General features: G+C 36.5%; 1 protein-coding gene across 1 annotated transcript in view; it reads left to right on the top strand.

Annotated features, from left to right (window-relative positions):
- The first annotated feature begins 1,692 nt into the window (after positions 1-1,692).
- The window catches only part of LOC121431009 (CYFIP-related Rac1 interactor B-like), an 83,587-nt gene continuing 66,937 nt past the window's right edge, over positions 1,693-18,342 (top strand). Inside the window, exon 1 of the mRNA XM_041628467.1 lies at positions 1,693-1,891. The gene's annotated coding sequence lies outside the window, so the exon portion shown is untranslated. The remainder of the gene's footprint in view (positions 1,892-18,342) is intronic.

Here is an 18,342-nt window from a genome sequence, read left to right as displayed (position 1 = left end):
CATTATTACATTATTTAATTCTTCAGCATTCCCTTACGTGTCAAATGCGCTCCAATGTTAATTCATTTTAAGGTAAGCCAAAAATTTTCAGGTCATACGTGTAGTGGCGTAATGAAGCAAGTAATGATAATAATAAATGTGAGAGAGCGAAGCGAGTGATCAGATTTTTGGGGGGCTTTTATTGCAAAAATCCAAATTTTGTGATAGAATTTGACATAATATTTAGATAATAATATTACATTTCACCCTCAGTCTCTCTTTCCTTTCCTCTTTTCTTTTATTGGTCTGTACGCCACGGTGAAGAGGATTTTCCCCTTTTTCATATAAGTGTGCGCGAAAGGGAAGCACCATTGGGGCACAGTATGGCGTATGTGGCAAAAGGTGCTTAATACAAGTCCCGACTCCCGGGAGAGCAAAGTGAGAGAGAGAAAAATAACCTTTTCATGAGAATTTAACTGAAATTCAGAATATATTTAACACCATTCGTTTGCTTTTCGTTTCTCTTTTCTTTTTTTTTCTTGGTAATAGGCCTACATGTTCTTGGTTATACTTTTGGGCCATGGCCTTTCCTGCCCCCCTGCCCCTCGCCTGTTATGCCACTGAGGGCTATCAAAAAATCATGTCTTTACTAACCTCCCTAAAGGAAGATATTTTCGGTTTATGAGCAGCCGATCGAGGAAAAAATGTTGATGACCCCCCCCCCCTCGAACAAGAGAAAGGGTGAGACCTGGCTCAGAAAAAATGGGAGGGGGGGAAAGGAAAAAACCAAACAAACACTCTTAAAATGAGGGAGCTAGGCCAAAGCCTTTCTGTGCACATTTTTGGTGAATTTTGTTATTGTAAGTGAAAAAATGTAAGTTTTCAAAATTTCGGGGAGGGGGGGGGGGGCAGTACGACAATCATAAGATAAAACTATGAATATATGAATGGAAGGGTAACAAGCTATTTTATACATCACACGCTCAAATTTGATTTGACGTCCAAACACGTTTACCCGGGACGTTTACAAATAATTAATGTCCCCGTTTTGGACATGTAAAATTATAAACTAGAGACAGAAATGTATCTTTTGTTTTCATTTCTTTCTTTATTTATAATGATCGTCTGTATTGTGTGTAAATATTGTGATTTAAAACACTGATTTCTCAATAAACACAAAAATATATATAAAAAAGAGAGTGAATGAATGGATTGTAAATTCACACACCAATTTTAAGTCTATACTTTAGAGATATATTATAAGTATATCTCTATGGTCTGTACGCAAATTCATTCAAAAATTATAAGGTTCTTGCTCATGTAAAATAAAAAACTAGAGACAGAAGTGTATTTTTATTTTCATTTATTTATTTATTCATTTATTTATTTATTTATTTTTATTCATTTTTTTATTTATTTATTTATTAATTTATTTATCTATTTATTTATTTATTTATTTATTTATTTATAATGATCGTCTGTATTGTGTGTAAATATTGTGATTTAAAACACTGATTTCTCAATAAACACAAAAATATATATAAAAAAGAGAGTGAATGAATGGATTGTAAATTCACACACCAATTTTAAGTCTATACTTTAGAGATATATTATAAGTATATCTCTATGGTCTGTACGCAAATTCATTCATGCAAAAATGATTCAAATATTCATATAGTGTTATACGTTGAGGGCGTGTGCAATTTTGACAAAAAATACAAACCCGGAAACTGAGTATTGAACTTTTCGATCTTTCGATAAGTTCTCCTTGTTTTCCATTGTTTTCATCATTTTACTGCAGTTTCATCGATATAACAACGATAAAAGACACCGGCAGAGCTGAATTCATAAACAGATTTACTCTGAAGACATTTCTCTTAGTTATCTGCAAGTAAACTGAAGTCGAAAGAAGGTGAGTCGAAAAAGTGCGTGTTTTTTGTGTTGCTGGAGCTGGAAAACTCTGCACCCTGCGTTGGCCGCTGTCGTGTGCCTGCATGCTCCCCGGCCCCGTCTTGCACGGGATGGCATCGGCGCTGGCAAGGCCATGCATTGTGCATTGCCATTGGTCACTTGACTTGACTCGTGTTGAGATGGATGTTGCGAGATTATGTTTGAATTGTTTTGCTAACTAGCATCAGATAGTATTAAGAGAAGAATAATGAAAAGAGATATTGGAAAGAGTTCCATATGCACCCCCACCAAAAATAAAAGATTGTCATGATTGTTGGTTGTCTGTTGCATGTTATCTGCGGAAGTTACGTTCCAGTTGAGTTGATTCACGTCAGATTTTTCTATCATTTTGTTTACTGTTGCTTACCTTAGTTGGGACCCTGAGAGGGGGGGAGGCACTTAAATGATTTTTTTGAGTTTTGTTGATGGGGGTGTGCCTCACGAAACTCTGAAATGGGGGTCTGAGGAACTGACTAAAAAAAAGGTAAAATACAGGGTCTACTCTTGGAAACTAAATACATGTATACGGAACAGGATTGCTGCACTTTACGTACGTTCATATGTACTGTGCATGCGCTAGCCATGCGTGAAGTGGCTACTAGTTGTATGTACAGTGTAGGGAATTGGGAAGCTGTGCATCTCTGGCATGTGTAACCCAGGGAAGTCCCGCCGCTATGCCCAGGATCTTGCGTGCAATTTGGCATACTCACCTGACAAGCGTGAAGTATGGTCAAAATAATTTTCCGAATAAATAGTTAAAACAGATATCAAGCACTTACCACGATGATATGGATGATGGTCTAACGAGTGGCAGTTTTTCTGACATCTTGGCACAGACTGGAACCTCAAAAAACAAAAAGTTCTCTCCTACCCCCGTTTCGATCGGCCATTTTGTTACAATTCATAACAAAAATGGCCAATCGAGACAGGGGTAGAAGGAGAGAACTTTTCGTGGTAAGTGCTTGATTTCTGTTTTAACTATTTATTTGGAGAATTATTTTGACCATACTTCACGCTTGTCAGGTGAGTATGCCTTTACACGTAAGATCCTGGGCTCCCGCCCGCTACGCGGGCGAGAGTTCCCTGGGTTATCGCATGTGGGGCTCACGCTTGACAATTTGGGCAGGGCTGGGGAACAGAGTGAGATGTCTCGTAACGGGAGTCTTGCGAGCGGGACTGGGTAGCTTCTGAACTGAACTTTTGTCATTCGGAGTATCTAGAGAACTGAAAATTAGGTCTGAAAAAGGGTGTCATCAATGCGGCTCTTCCCATTACCACCAATATATGTGAGTTGAAATGTGAAATGGGAGGTGGGGGCCTTTGTAATTTCTTTTTTAAGACTTGGGATGGGGTAGGCTCCACCTCGAAGGCTTATTGAGGGTCTATGATGTTTGCTGGTGGCAAATAGAACAGATAATTTTAAACATGTACATATATATCTGTCCAGTGTTAAGTGCATGCATTCAAATGAACAAGTGAGAAAATGTAATTTTGTCTGACCAGAGTCATTTTGTTTATTTCAAAGAAAAGGAATAAATTAGTGTTAATGGGGAGGGGGTCCAAAAACTTGAGAAAATGTCACATTTTGCTTCTACATGTATTCATGAAATGTCCCCTTCTATTTTCCTTGACTCCTTGAAATTTAGTTGGAAATGATCAAGAAAACAAAAAAGAATTCCTTCTTTCTTGACTCTGAAAAGTTGATGTCACTCTCAAGCTACTAACATGAAAGTCTACATGTGGGAATAGTTCAGAATTGCAGGTACCCGGTATTATAGCCGTGCAGTTTGGACTTTCCCTTAAAGGTGGTTTCCTTCAACTTTTCTTCATATTTCATATGAAATGTGTGCCATTTGGTGTCAATATGTCACATGTCTGTAAAAATGAGGGTTTTATGAATTTAAGACATTGTGATTGATCTAATGGATAAAGGTACATGTATGGGGGGGGGGGGAGGGTCGCATATTCACACCAAGTCTATGGGATAAACATTATCATACATTAAACATGAATAAATTTGGTTAACAGTGGAGTAGAGGTACATGTACGTGTGGGGGTTGAGGAAAGGCAGTCCCACAATATATGCTACCCATTTGAAAAGTTTGGTGAAATTTACAAACAGCTTGGGCTTGATGTATTTAATTACATGTAAAAGCAGTTTGTTTGCATGTAACTAGGCAAGTTGTCAACACTGTCATATATGAGGAGCAGTTTGTTATTGAGAACAATTAAAAGTATCGCTGACATTTGCCAACATTCATGTTAATGGTAAATTTCCAGTTGATCAACACCTGGTGGCTGGTTTCATTTTAGGGCGATTCCATAGATGAACATGTACATGTACGTGTCGTACGGGACATTTTGATAACAATTTCTAGTTTCCTAGCCGAATGCTTAAGCAATAAAATCTATTTTTTCAATGATATTTAAAGCTATAGTGGGTAGTCATGTGAAAAACTAATAACCAACAGAAAAAATGATTATGGGTATTATTTAAAATTAAAGGTGAAAATATTGTGTGTCGTACGGGATGCAGAAATGTCCTGTACGACACGCAACATTTTAAGCTCTAATTCACCTATGGACAACATATTTTTGTTGGTTGTCAGTTTTTTGCATGTCTTCGCAGTAGTACTTAATGTACATGTAAATATTACCACAGAACAAATTGAAGTTCTTCATTCGTTTGGACAGCAGGCTGGAAAATGTGAAAATGGCTGATTTTTCTAGCATGGAATCGCCCTTTAGCTGTTGGTAAGTTACAAGTGACTTTATGAATGACCAGTGACCCTTTTGCTGGAACTATTTCAAGGGTAATGGAAATCTGGTGTAAAGCACTTTATACCACAAGAGAGGGTCACCGGTTGTTCGTAAAGTTGCTCATAACTTACGAACAGCTTTTATGAGACACCATCCTGCTTCATCTACTTTTTGTTTGGTCTCACCCCACATGGTGTAGTCCTATCCGTCAATTGTACAACCTACATGTAGTGTGTACTTGGTCTAACGTCCAGCGCGTATTATACGATCCAATATGACACAATTTTTTGATAAATTGCATTTTGCATTAAGTGAAAGTTCCAAGAGGTACAGGTATTTCATTGTAAATTCAGCATAATGTATAAAAGAAATAATAAAACTAGAATTGTTCTTTGCGGCAAGCCCTGTCGTTAGAGTAAAGTCAAGATCATCTGTGAGTTGCAACTGATGATGACGTCAAATATAATTTGGATTTGAATTTGCTTTTATTCCTTCAGGGAGGCTCGAACTAAAAATTTTGATTTCAGTAGTCCTACCACAATACTGAACTCTGATCGCTAATTTTATTGGTTGGAATGTCCATATCAATGTTATTACAATTTCTTTGAAATTCGGATTGCAACGAATTGCATAGTGTGCACTGGGCTCAATTGTCAATTTGACCATTGACCATTTATTTCATTTTGGGGGGCTATACCCACCACTACATGTATGTATGTGCATGGTCAAGTGAACTGTTTAAGAACCAAATCTTTTATTTGATAATGTAAAAAAATATAAAGTATTTATATTGTAAACTATACCAACTGGGATTAGACTGAATGAGAATTGTCTGTAGATTAGTTAGGTATTAGATCAAGTGTTATCTAGTAGACCAAAATGTGAAAAATGTAGTTGGACCAAATCAATAGTAGACCAAATGGGTGTAGCCCAGACCAGATAGTGAGCCAACTTCATGTAGACCAAGTGAATATGAGAACAGGGCTTACTTTAGGATCTTTGAAGAAGCGAAATCACCCAGTACAGTGATTGGAAAATCTTCAACGCTGCAATCTCATTAAAACCCTGTGCACAGAACAGACGATAGAGAATCGGATGACAGACTATTTATACATGTTGGGAATGAATCAAATTGGGGAGCTGGTAAAGAGAAAGACACACCACTAGTGCTTGGTGAGTGAGGGGGGGGGGGCAGCACTGAGGGCAGGCATGCTGATGCATACTGTAAGTTTGGTCTATCATCAATAGAATTTTAATCACATATTTTTGGAGGTCATATACATGTAGCAGGAGTTATGCTTTGATTGATTTGGTTTAATGAGCACTGAGAAGTGAGAGAAGTTTCTCTATGTATGGTTTCAAGCAATTGATACTGAATCATTTGCTTTATGCTTAATGTGCACACATAAATGTCTTTCAATGCACAAATTGATGTCATATCCGCACTCGTTATTTTGTATTTTATTTCAGGTTCACATGAAATTATGTCTATTTAAAATTTGTCCTTCGAGAAATTAAAAAAAAAAAAACTTGGAATGACTGCTGATGCATGATACAAAATATACTTTCTTCTCTTTTGTAAATCATAAAAATGGCTGTATCGTAAATTATGTTGTGTGTACTGTATACTGTTTTTTTTTTTTTGGGGGGGGGTAACAATAAGCAATAAAAGACATCAAAATACACTCAAGTCTTAATAATGATTTTCTGTATTTTTTTGGGACCAGTAGATTTTAGGTTTGGTCCAGTAAAACAGGAAAAAACTGGGTATGTATTGGTCCGACTCGATCAGGTCGGACCAGTAGACAAAACAGGGTTAGTGTGAAGCCCTGGCCTGTTATTTGTTATCTGATTTTGATAAAATTTGCAGCATTTTGCGCAATGAATTTTACTCTATAATTTAGAAATAATTATTTTCAGCCTAGAGTACTCATATATTCAATATAATATTGAATTGCAGGAAGGATTTTACCAAGAATTTTTTTGGAGAACAAAAGTTTCTGTACATACATGTACATGTATATGCTCTGCAAGTATGATATTAAGTCCACCTCCTCTGTCTCTCTCTCTCTAATGGACTCAGTATGTATTCTTGGCGCCATATTGGGAGATATTACAATATTGCAAAATTGCATTTCACACACTGATAAGCCCAATCCCATCAGGGCAATTTAAATTGATCACATCTTGAAAATATCTTCCTATAATTCATACTTTCGAATATCATAGGGAGGCCCCCTGCCATAAATAGATGGGGGATCTTCAGTTATTTGTCTGTGAATTCCACTTTACAACTGTAATAACACGGTTTGAGAGTCTGCCCACGTAGTACATAGATTTGTAGATTTAATGTACATGTATGGTTGGCAAGTGAACAACATTTTATATGCCATATTTAGAGGCAAGTATTTCAGTTGAAATTTTGATTTTACATTTATGTGTAGCAAAAAAAAATACAACCTCCACTGAATCCACTCCCAATTTTAGTATTACTGTTTAAACATGAAAATATTTTTGAGATGTGTGGTTTTAACATTGATACAAAACATGACATAAAGTATAATACTTTGTACAGTATGTACTTGGGATGTAAAAAAAGACTTTGATATGGAGTTGAACTTTATTTCAATTTTCGCTGCCGTAAAAGATCATGCATAAACATCTCACTGAACTAGATGTACATGTGCACGTAATGCTCATTATAATTCACAGTTTTATACTTCGGTCATATTTACTCTACGGCAGCCGTACAGCGAGTTCAAAACAGCCATTATAACATTTTTTGAATCGGCTACATATAGGTGGTTTGAATAAAAATGAATAAAACCGTTTAAAATGGCTGTTTTCGACTCGCAGTACGGCCGCTGTAGAGGAAATGTGACCAAGGTATTACATTTGAAATGGCTTTGTTCTAGAGCTACACTGTACAGGGATTAAATTTCCATATGTAATATGAAAAGATGTATCATGTACTGTATTTTATTCCCCCTTTTGCCTAAGCTTTACATGTAATGAGGAGATCTTTCATTTGATGGAGACAATTAGATTGTGGCTTGTTAAAGCATGGGCTGTCACAATAATATGCTGATGATGAAAGATATTGTTTGATCATTTTCTCTCTTGATAATGTTTAATCATAACGGTGTAGGACCTCTGTACCACGGTGCACTATTTTCTTTAGTAGTTTTGTTTTGCATAATTTTTGTGACTTTCTATGATTAGAGTTATAGCCAGTTATTCTCTTTTTATAATTATTTTTAAAATTCTTTTCATTGGATACAATCCGCAAAATTTTTTATTTCAACTCCATTTAAAATATCAGGCAGATGAGATGCTAACTGCTCTGAAAGATTGTCTTTTTGATTGGTCTACTTTGATATTAAAACTGACATTATTTTTGATCTATAGTAGATCTTAACATATTGCCATGAAATTTATGAATACATGTAGCTGTAGAATAATGATAAAAAAAGATGTTCACTGATACTTTCATGAGTATATCCCTTGCAATTTAAATCTTTGAACAATTTGGAACCTCCACCCCAAACAAAAATATATAGACTGCAAGTTGTCCTTGTCATCCAATCTACATGTAAGGTAAATTTCATGTTCTACTGTACAATGTTAAGCCATACATGTAATGTGCAGGAGGCCTAATGTGCAGTAAGAGAGTATTGTTTGCCCAGCATTACTCAGCTCATTAAAGCGCCTTCTAAAATTAGAATTGAATTTAGCTTTATCTTCATGAAGATCAATTCATTGATCTAATGATGATATTCACCGGTAATCAAATCACTTTCAATCATACTCGCAATTACTTCATCAATTTTTGATGGAAGATAGTGGTTGCTCACATTTGAAAGTGTAATTCTGTAACCTTGGCTCTGGTCAACACTTGGCCCTGTTAACACTGAACAAAAATGGTATACCGGACTGAGCAACAGGAGATAAGTTTTAATAGACTCAGAAAAAAATATTTACATGTACACATTAAAATATGATTTTTTTTTCATAGTTATGTTTCAGGTTCCTGTTCACATTCTCATTGCACTACAGTTATATGTCTGCAGGAATACAGTTAAGTTTTTTTTAGAATGAAAAAAAAGAAGAAAATGGACCATTTGGTGTGAAGTGTGAGGGTCTCTACTCTCTACAGTACATTGCTTGCTCTCTTCCTGATTCTGTACAAATCTAATTAACAGAAATTCATCACCCTCTGATCAGCCGACAATTTAGTTTGCACTGTGTGTTTGATATTCAGTGGTAGAAATGTACTTTAAGTGTGATTTTACTTTGTACCAAGCAATCAAGCTTGTGATAATACATTCATAACATTCAGTGTTGTAGTAACGAGTTCCACATAATTTGTGAATTTATAATTATCACTTTAATATTAAAAACAGTTTTTTGCACAAAATTAATAGAATAACAAAATGTAAAACTAATACGCATCTTCAAAGCCCCCCCCAAAGATTATTCATCTATTCTCTTATTTGAAGGCATCCTTTTTAGTTCTTGTTTTCTTATTTTTTGGCATGGTGTGTGTGGGGGGAGGGAAACATGCTGTACTTGGGGAAATTTATAGTAAAGGACTCCCCAAATAAAATGGATGATTAATATGAGGAAATCCTTTGTATTTAAAAAAAAGTTGTTTCCACTTTTTCCTTAAATTTAGAAAGGGGGCAGGTACACAATAAAGTGTATTATTAAAGATTAATACATATGAAGATGGTTGATGACAGGAGCGATTCTCCAAATATGATCGATGTCGGCAAGTTGTGAATTTTTTTTTACTTTCCTTTTTAAAAAAAATTTCTTTGTCGATTTGTCATTTTGTTCCCATTTCTTAAATTGATTTTTGAAAGGGGGAAGGGCAGCCAGTAGAGGAGGTAACAAAATCTGTAATAATAAAAAGATTATTACGAAGATGGTTGATAAAGTGCCATGACATGAATGATTCTCCAAATATGATCGATGTCGGCAAGCTGTAATTTAAAATACATGTAGTTTCCTTTGTAAATTTTTCATTTTATTCCCATTTTTTTCAGAAGGGGCGGGGGCAGTAGAGGAGGTACAAAATAAAATCTGTAATATTAAAAGATTAATATGAAGATGGTTGATAAAGGGCCATGACAGGAGCGATTCTCCAGATATGATCGATGGATGTCGGCATGTTTGCTCAGGTTGTGAATTTCATGCCATTGGAGCTTTTAGGAGCGTCATCGGGAGCATCATCGGGAGCATCGTCAGGAGACGGTCAGGGCAGAAGTTGGCAAACAGTACAGTTCGCCATATCCATACTTCATTATCTTCAGAGAGTGAGGGTGTGTTCATACAGCTTCATGTCCAAGTACTTGATTTGGGAAGAAAAAATGTTTTCAATTTCATATACATTAATGCTATAATCAGGCAAGAAATAAAAAGAGGTATGAGATTTATCCATGCTTAATTTACCTTCAGAGAGTGAGGATGTGTTCATACATGAGTATTCAATTTCTGTAGAAAAATATCATATCATGTATGCTATAATCAGGCAAGAAATTAGGAGATACATGTATATCCATACTTCATCACCGTCGGAGAGTGGGGGTGTGTTCATACATGTGTACTTGATTAAAAAAATATATATTTTCTTATAAATATGTACATGTATGCTATACTCAGCCAAGATGAGATACATTGTACCTGTATGACATTTATCAATACTTAATCACCTCCAGAGAGTTGAGGGTGTGTTCAGACAAGTACATGGGTTTGGTTTTCAGCTGCTATTGTCATGCAAGATAGAGTCTTGAGAGAGCTACAATGTAACATGAAGAAACAATGAAATGAGGAGGATCGCCATTGCCTTCAATGCGACTTCATGTAGCATGACAAAAGATATCATGTTCATACTCAAATTTATGTACGATACAGAAATTGTCTAGAAATATATTTTGATCTTTGAAACACATCTGTGAATTTATGTTTCCCTGAAATGATAGATCTACATGTACATGTACAGTACATGTACATGTACATGGCCTGTCTAATAAACATTGATGGTATTTGCCATTGTGATAACTACATGTTCATATTACCATGGTAACCATGTTCAGCAGCCAATCGTCAATCAAGTTTTCCATTATACCATTGGCACATGTGTTCATGCGAGCATGAGAAGGGATCCAAAACATGGTTGAATCATTCAACCATGTTGCGTACAATCAAAGTTGAATTTCAAAATGTCCATTCTCAATCTCACTAATTAGATATTAGTTTTTATTGTAAATTGTTTGTTTTATTTTCACATTTTATAAACAAGAAATGCAACAAAGAAAATAAACCATTGTTTAATAAACAATCAGGAGATATAGCTCTAACAGCAATGTTGCTAGAATTTAAAACATTCAGCATTACTGTCCCTTTTCTGGTCCTGAAGTGTGAACACACCCAAAAGAGTTTGATTCTTTTGATGGAGCGCATCTATGCTAATGGCATGATGTGGGTTGAGCGGAGAGGCAGAAGAGTCTAGAGAAGGCTATAGAATTGATGAGGGTATTCATTTTATAATGTACCCCAAGAATAGGGCATAATATTTCTTCCACCGCAAACTTGGCCCCAAGCACTTTGAGGTTCAGAGCGAGGTATCATTTATTAAAGTCTTTCCGTCCAATCGAGGTAATGGATTATGAAGGTTAGGAATTAGACATTTTTCTATCAATCTTTTGCTGTGACATCTTACATGTAGCTCTCTGTTGTGTTTGTTTTTGTTGACACTTCTCACATCTTTTATCATTCTTTATGTGTATCATCAGCTAATAACTCCCTATAAAAAAATGTTTAAGAAATAAATAAAAAGCTCTTACAAACAAGAACATTGTCCCACATCTCTTTTAACTGATTTTTTTTGTGAGCCTTGCTCTGTATTTTGATCAGGTACATGTATCACATCTAATTTGCTTTACATTTTTTGATGACTAACATGAAATTTCATTTGTTTTGCGATTTTTTACATACAGTGTAGGACTGTACAGAACAAAGATTAATGCTTTTGCACTGTACCAGAAATTCTAGAAGTGCTTTAATTTGAGAAGTAAAAATGACTCTTTAAAGTTTGTTGTAATTCTGGTGTCAGGTACTACAGTGCGTACACTACAGTATGCTATATTCTTGTGAATTTTTTTTGGAGGGGGGGGGGGTGAATGCTCGGTCTGGATAACATACATGTACATGTACAACAAAACTGCAATTCTGAATGCTGAAATTTTGTTCACCATTTTATCTGTTTTGCTGTGAAAATAGATTCGTATGCCTTAAAGGGGAAGTTCACCCTGAAGAAAACTTTGTTGTAAAAATAGCAGAAAATATAGTAAAAAATATTGGTGAAGGTTTGAGGAAAATCCGTTACAGAGTAAGAAAGTTATTAGAGTTAAAAGTTTTGGATTTGTGACGTCATAAACGAGCAGCTGCCCCATGTGTTCTGTAACATAAAAGGCATGAATTTCAAATTTTGCTTGGTTCCTGATGACTTAATTTTGTTTTCTATTCATTATCGGGTGTGAAATGATTTGTCTATTGATATACAAAAGGTACAGTGAAAACCATTTTCAATTTTCTGAGAAAATGACATTTCATTGATTTTTTACCATTCGCTATGTAGGAATGCTGCTCGCATATGACGTCACAAATCAAATAATTGAAATTCTAATAACTTTTTAATTATTTGATGAATTTTTCTCAAACCTTCAACAGTATTTTTTATTATTTTTTCTGCTATTTTTACAATAAACTTTTTGTCAGGGTGAACTTCCCCTTTAATGAAACAACCTTACCCTTCCTGGCCCCTGGTATCTCTCACCCCCTGAAGCAGACCCATTTGAGGAATATATAAGTTCTTGAAGATGGAAGCATGGACAGGCACAGATCCAGAGGGGGGCATAGGGGACATGTGCCCCCCCCCCTTTTGAGAAGAGAAATAAACTTGTAATGTCAACTACAGAGATGTGCCACCCCCCTTTTGAATTTGAGGACCTCCTTTTTATTTCTTGTCAAATTTTTCTGGGCATGTCAATTTTTTTTGGGTTGAAAACCTTTTTTTTTTGGCTCGTCAAAATTTTCCTCTGAAAAAATCCCCCCCTTTTGGAAAATCCTGGATCTGCCCCTGAGCATGGATAGTATGGTCTGAATGGCACACTGGGCACGATTCTTGCAAATATGTGGGTATTTTTAGTGATTGAGTCGGTCTAAAAACACTTTAGTAGTAATCAACTAATCATAGACTACTGTAGGAAAGTCCTTATAGCTTACCAACAGCTTTAAATGAAAAGATACCAATGTTTCCCATGAACGAATGTGTGGCCTCTAAAACTTGTGTACATTTTAAAAATGTCAAGAACCTAGAGGCCTACACTGGTATGCTGCGAAAGGGACTACAACTATCATTAAAATGCCGGCCTACATGCACGACTGTACGTGTATCTTCTTTCAGGGATACATGTATTGCAAGTATGTACATTACAGCTTGCTTTCACACTGGCAAATTACTGGGTATAAACAAGGAGATATTGATATCTCCTTGGTATATAGCACCAATACTACTTGTACGTTACGACAAGAATTGATACTACATATTTTTGTACATCAAGCCTACTGTATGTTATAGCAGGAATGCCTAGATGTATATTTTCTTTCAGGGAAATGGTAAAAGTAGTTTGCTTTCACACTAGGAAAATAATTGTGTCCCGTCATGAGTTACAATTGAACCGATCAATCTCAATTCTATGAAAGTCCATCAATTGTCATAATATTTTCTACAGGAAATTTTAACAATGTCCTTTGTACATTGTAAACAAAGAGAAGCACACTGAATAATCAAGAAAACAATGAATGATAGTTTGAAAATATTTTGAACAAACATGCATGATATACATGTATGTTGATGTTGATTGCTTGCCATAGTTGCTTGCAAACAACAATCATAACTCTATGGAAATCCATCAATGTCATAATTTATTTTGCAGGAAATTTCCTCGATGTCTTTCAGTTGTATGTAAGCAAAGAAAAGCACACAGAACTTGCAAGAAAAGGACGAGTGCATGAATATACAGCATATATCTAGAAAATATTTGGAACCAACATGCATTTTAGATGTTGATGTTGCTGGCTTTCCATAGTTGCGATTGACCGCATCAATCGCAACTCTTTGTAAAGACGAGGGCCCTGATATTTTCTGTGTAAAAGTGCCTACATGTACATTCAAGTGACAGGAATCGATACTTTGTACTTTTGTAGTCCTAGTACTATGATGCCTATAAAATGTGTATTTTCTTTCAGGAAAATAGTTTGCTTTCAGGCTGGCAAAATACCTGGTAGTTTTTGTGATTGAATGGGTGGGTATACTTCCTAGGGTAAAAGCACTTACTCAATAACAAGAACCGATACTACACGTACAATACATGTGTAGGCCTATATTTTACAAGAATATGTTGTGTGCACGTCTCTAGGAGTTCTGTTTGAAGCGCCTCGCACGAACAGTTCAACACGCTAAACAAGGAAGTCTCGACCATCAATTATTCTAACCTTGAAAACCTTGATGTTTCCGCCATGAAACACATCCATGTTATATGCAGATTAATTTAAGGGAAATGGGGCGTCTTTAATTGGAGGAGTGAAAAACAATAACAGTTTCTTTCACAAAGAACGACACTGACCAGGAAATAAAGGCAGTTTATCATTTGTCAACGGTGACTCTCAAATACATGTAATACCCAATGTGCAATACATGTAGGCCTATATGTACGTTCCTCTTACAGTGGTTTCAGGCGAATTATATCGATAAGTTTCAGACTGGAAAAATAAGATATTTTACATACACTGTAGGCCTAGTTACCAGGGGAGGGGGCACTTTGTATAAATGTAAATTTACTATGTCATAGGCAATGATTTCGTTAGGGGATGAGACAACATGATAGAGTTGATTGCAAGAATGAACTTATTAAGATATCGAAATTCTTGATGTTTTTTTTAAATTCATTATGTTCAACAGGCCTGTACGTACATGTACATGTACATGTATCTAATCAAGATCAAACTTCATGACATATAATACTCTTAGTAGTAGCACACAAACTGCCTCTTTCTCTCATTGTACTTGGTAGAAAGTGGGGCCTGCTTTATCGAAATTTGTTATACATTTTGTACAATAACTACAAGTATTGCCAAAATAGGTTAAAGCTTCTGAAATCATTCCAATCGGGATAATAAACTTATGATAGATTGTGCAAGGGGGGGGGGGGGGGGCTTGGGGGCATTTTGGGGATTTTTGCCCCCTCCCCTAATGCTCAAATGAGCCTTTGAAAATCCACATTCCCTACAAGGTTAAAGGATTCTCCAATGCTGCAGATTAAGCCCGTAGGATGGAAAGTAGCCTTTGAAAATTAAAAATAAAAAACAAATTATGCAAATAAAACAAGATTAAAGATGGAAATATACGCAAGAGTAATTCCACTATTCAAGGAGTTAGTTTTGAACCCGGGGGGGGGGGGGGGGGGGCACTCAATATATAATGCATAGTGGGTATGTGCCCCAGAGGGGACCCCCATTTTTCCACTCAAATTTCCGTTCCAAGGCATAGCATTTTTGTCTTATTGAGAAAAAGAACAAAGAAAGCCGCTCCAAAGCATAGCATTTTCTAATTATCGAGAAAAAAAGAAGAAAGAAATCCGCTCAAAAGCTTCGCATATTTTTGTTACGCCGTTCCGGTCGTATTGATCTGCTACAATGAGCTGCAATTTAATTAAAAAGCGGCCGCAGGGCGCTGTCCGACAATTGCCTCTGCGCGAGCGCACCAGGCGGAGGCAGCGCTAGCTGCATCATCATATCATGCATGCATGCCTGTTCCATAGGGACGAATTCGCACTCACACGCTGGCGATCCGTTCCAAGGACCCCGTTTTCACAAAAATTTGTAGTTCTGAAGCCCGTTCCGAGACCTCCGTTTTTTTGTCTCGCCCGTGGCACACCCTTACCACTTTTTGGGTCGAATGCCCCCCCCCCTCCCCCCCCCGGATGGAAGGAGTGATGGTTTGGTAAAAAAGGGTGTTTGAATCATGACTTCTCATTACATGTAATGTGATGACATCACATGGTTTTAACCTGCAAGTGTAGTGTTACCTCGCACCATGTTTCCTCTTTTAGTAGCATTCCTGATGTGAGTTCAGTTGAAGAGTGAAGAGGTGTCTTCTTAAAACATCTTTTGGCTCTAGGCTTAGCATGGATCTACTATTTGTAGTAGGTCCATTTTCTTGGGGTGTGTTCAATGTCGGTTTCCAAACTTAAAACGGCAACATGGATCATGGTTGAAAACATGATTACAAAACAAAGATACGAGAAACAAAAGGTGTGTTCAATGTCCACTATTCCCGGTCGTAAAGGTCTTTCAAATCACGATTCGGAGGAAAATTTGTTAACGCGATCGCTCAGATTTATGACCTTGAGCACAAATTGCATTTTGAAATGTCTTTAAATTTGCTCTCGGAGTGGAAGCCTACACAACAGGTGCCAGAACAGACCTTTCTTTGTGATGGGTCAAACTGAGCACTAAAGCTGCACTAACGAAAGTGGAAACTTTAAAGATTATCAACATCTTAAAACGGCTTTATATTTTCGACACTGAATGGTGCACCGCTGATCGTGTTTGTGTTCAGTGTTTTGGAATTGAGTTTTCAATCATGATCCATGTTGCTGTTGAAATTTGAAATTCGACATTGAACATACCATTAGTATGGGTATTTTGAACAGCATCTAAAAAGAATTGCCGTTACCTACATGTAACAATCTCAAAATGGGTTCTTTCGGAATCCGATAAATTGACCACAAAGATCTACATTTAGATCTAGGATAATGTAGAGACAATTAAACTTAGTTTTAGAGACCTTGTAGAGACGGACTACAGTGTATTGGTGTTATCTGCAACCAATAATTGAAACCTCTTATCAATTTACCAAATATGATTGATCATTGATGATGCCTTATTTGTACAGTATTTCTTAATTCCTGCTGTATTTGATGGCATGCAAATAGAGTTTAGCTGTGTCCCCCTACCCCCACCAGGGGACCGTAACACAAAGCTTACATGTAGCAATGATTGTAGAACATTTTTCTTCGATGATAATAATAACAGCATATTTACCCAGGGTAGCCACTTCAGTTCTGCAAAACTGTTCTCCCAGCGGGCCCTGCTATTATTATTTCCCCTGGCTTTAGCACGGCTACCTTGATCGGGCGCTCGAGCATTCGAGGAATTTCTGTACTGGGTACCCATTCACCCCACCTGGGTCGAGCGCAGCACAATGTGGATAAATTTCTTGCCGATTGATTCCGTTGACTGCAATGTACAATCAATCCCGAAAATCGAGCGTACGATTAATCGCTAACCTTTGTGTTGTGATATCCAGGTGTGTATTTCATAGAGTTGTTTGTAAGTTACGTGTATGAGCAACTTTACAAATGAATGTATGAACAACTCTTACTGTCATTAACTAAATCACCAAGAAAAATCTGGCGTATATTATTTACATGTATCTCAACAAAATGTCAGTCCCATGTAGTCATTCATACAGTTGCTCGTAACTTACGAACAGCTTTACGAAATACCCACCGGGTATACCTGTAATACCGACTTTAAACACGACATGATACAGTATTGTTTTCATGATGATCCCATCTTTGACTGAGCCGGTCTTAAATCAATAGCGCACTTCCCTTATGGGAGATTGAAACTAAATTCTGCAGGTGGGATGCCGCTAGGATGTGCTTCATCTGGTTGGTTAATCAAATTTCCTGCCCTCGTGTGTCCCGAGGAGGATATTCGTGTTCGTGATTGAGATATCTATTCTTGTTTTCATTCATTAAAAGTTGTTAACGTGTGACTTGCTTCAAAGATACAATATGGAGGGGGGTAAACTGTGCTTGAAATATTGATTTTTTTTCTTCAAATGTCACATGTACGTCTACATCCAGGCCATATGGATTTATTTTCATGTCTTATACATGTGCAGGGTAGGCTGTTACATGTATGTTGTATTTAATATGCCTCCATAAAAAAAAGAGGAGACCACATTTTTTATGGACCATTTACTGATTTAATAAACCTCCTTTTTTATGATGAGCATTCTAGATTGTTGTTTATGAGAAAATTTTACAAGGCCACCGTCGTTGTCAAACCTAATCGCTCAAGATGGCGGTCTCTGGCAATCTTCTAAATTTATCATTTCGTTAGCAATTGAAAGAAATATCAACAAAATGTATTATTTAAGATAAATAATGCATTTTGTTGATATGTACACTGTATATTACGACCATTGTATTATTGTTTTGATATACATAGAACATTTATTACCTTTGTATACATGTATGTTGTGTTGTATGCTCATCTTTTATGGGAATGAAATGAAATGAAATCAAATCAAAATGGGAAAGGGAGCAACGTATATTTTTAACTACAGTACAGTATGTAGACCAAATGTTGTACAGTAACACCCATTCTGGCCCCAATAAACTGTAGTATAAACACACTTTCACTCACACTCTTTGACATGAATTCAATTTACTCAAGAGCACTTTACACTAGCACTGTTTCGCTCATGAGAAGGCGGAGTGGTGGGTAATGAAA

The sequence above is a fragment of the Lytechinus variegatus genome, chromosome 17 (assembly GCF_018143015.1).
Source record: "Lytechinus variegatus isolate NC3 chromosome 17, Lvar_3.0, whole genome shotgun sequence".
In the NCBI taxonomy this organism is placed as follows: Eukaryota; Metazoa; Echinodermata; class Echinoidea; order Temnopleuroida; family Toxopneustidae; genus Lytechinus; species Lytechinus variegatus.
The sequence above is the reverse complement of the archived record's forward strand: the minus strand, read 5'-3'. Positions and strand labels throughout refer to the sequence as shown.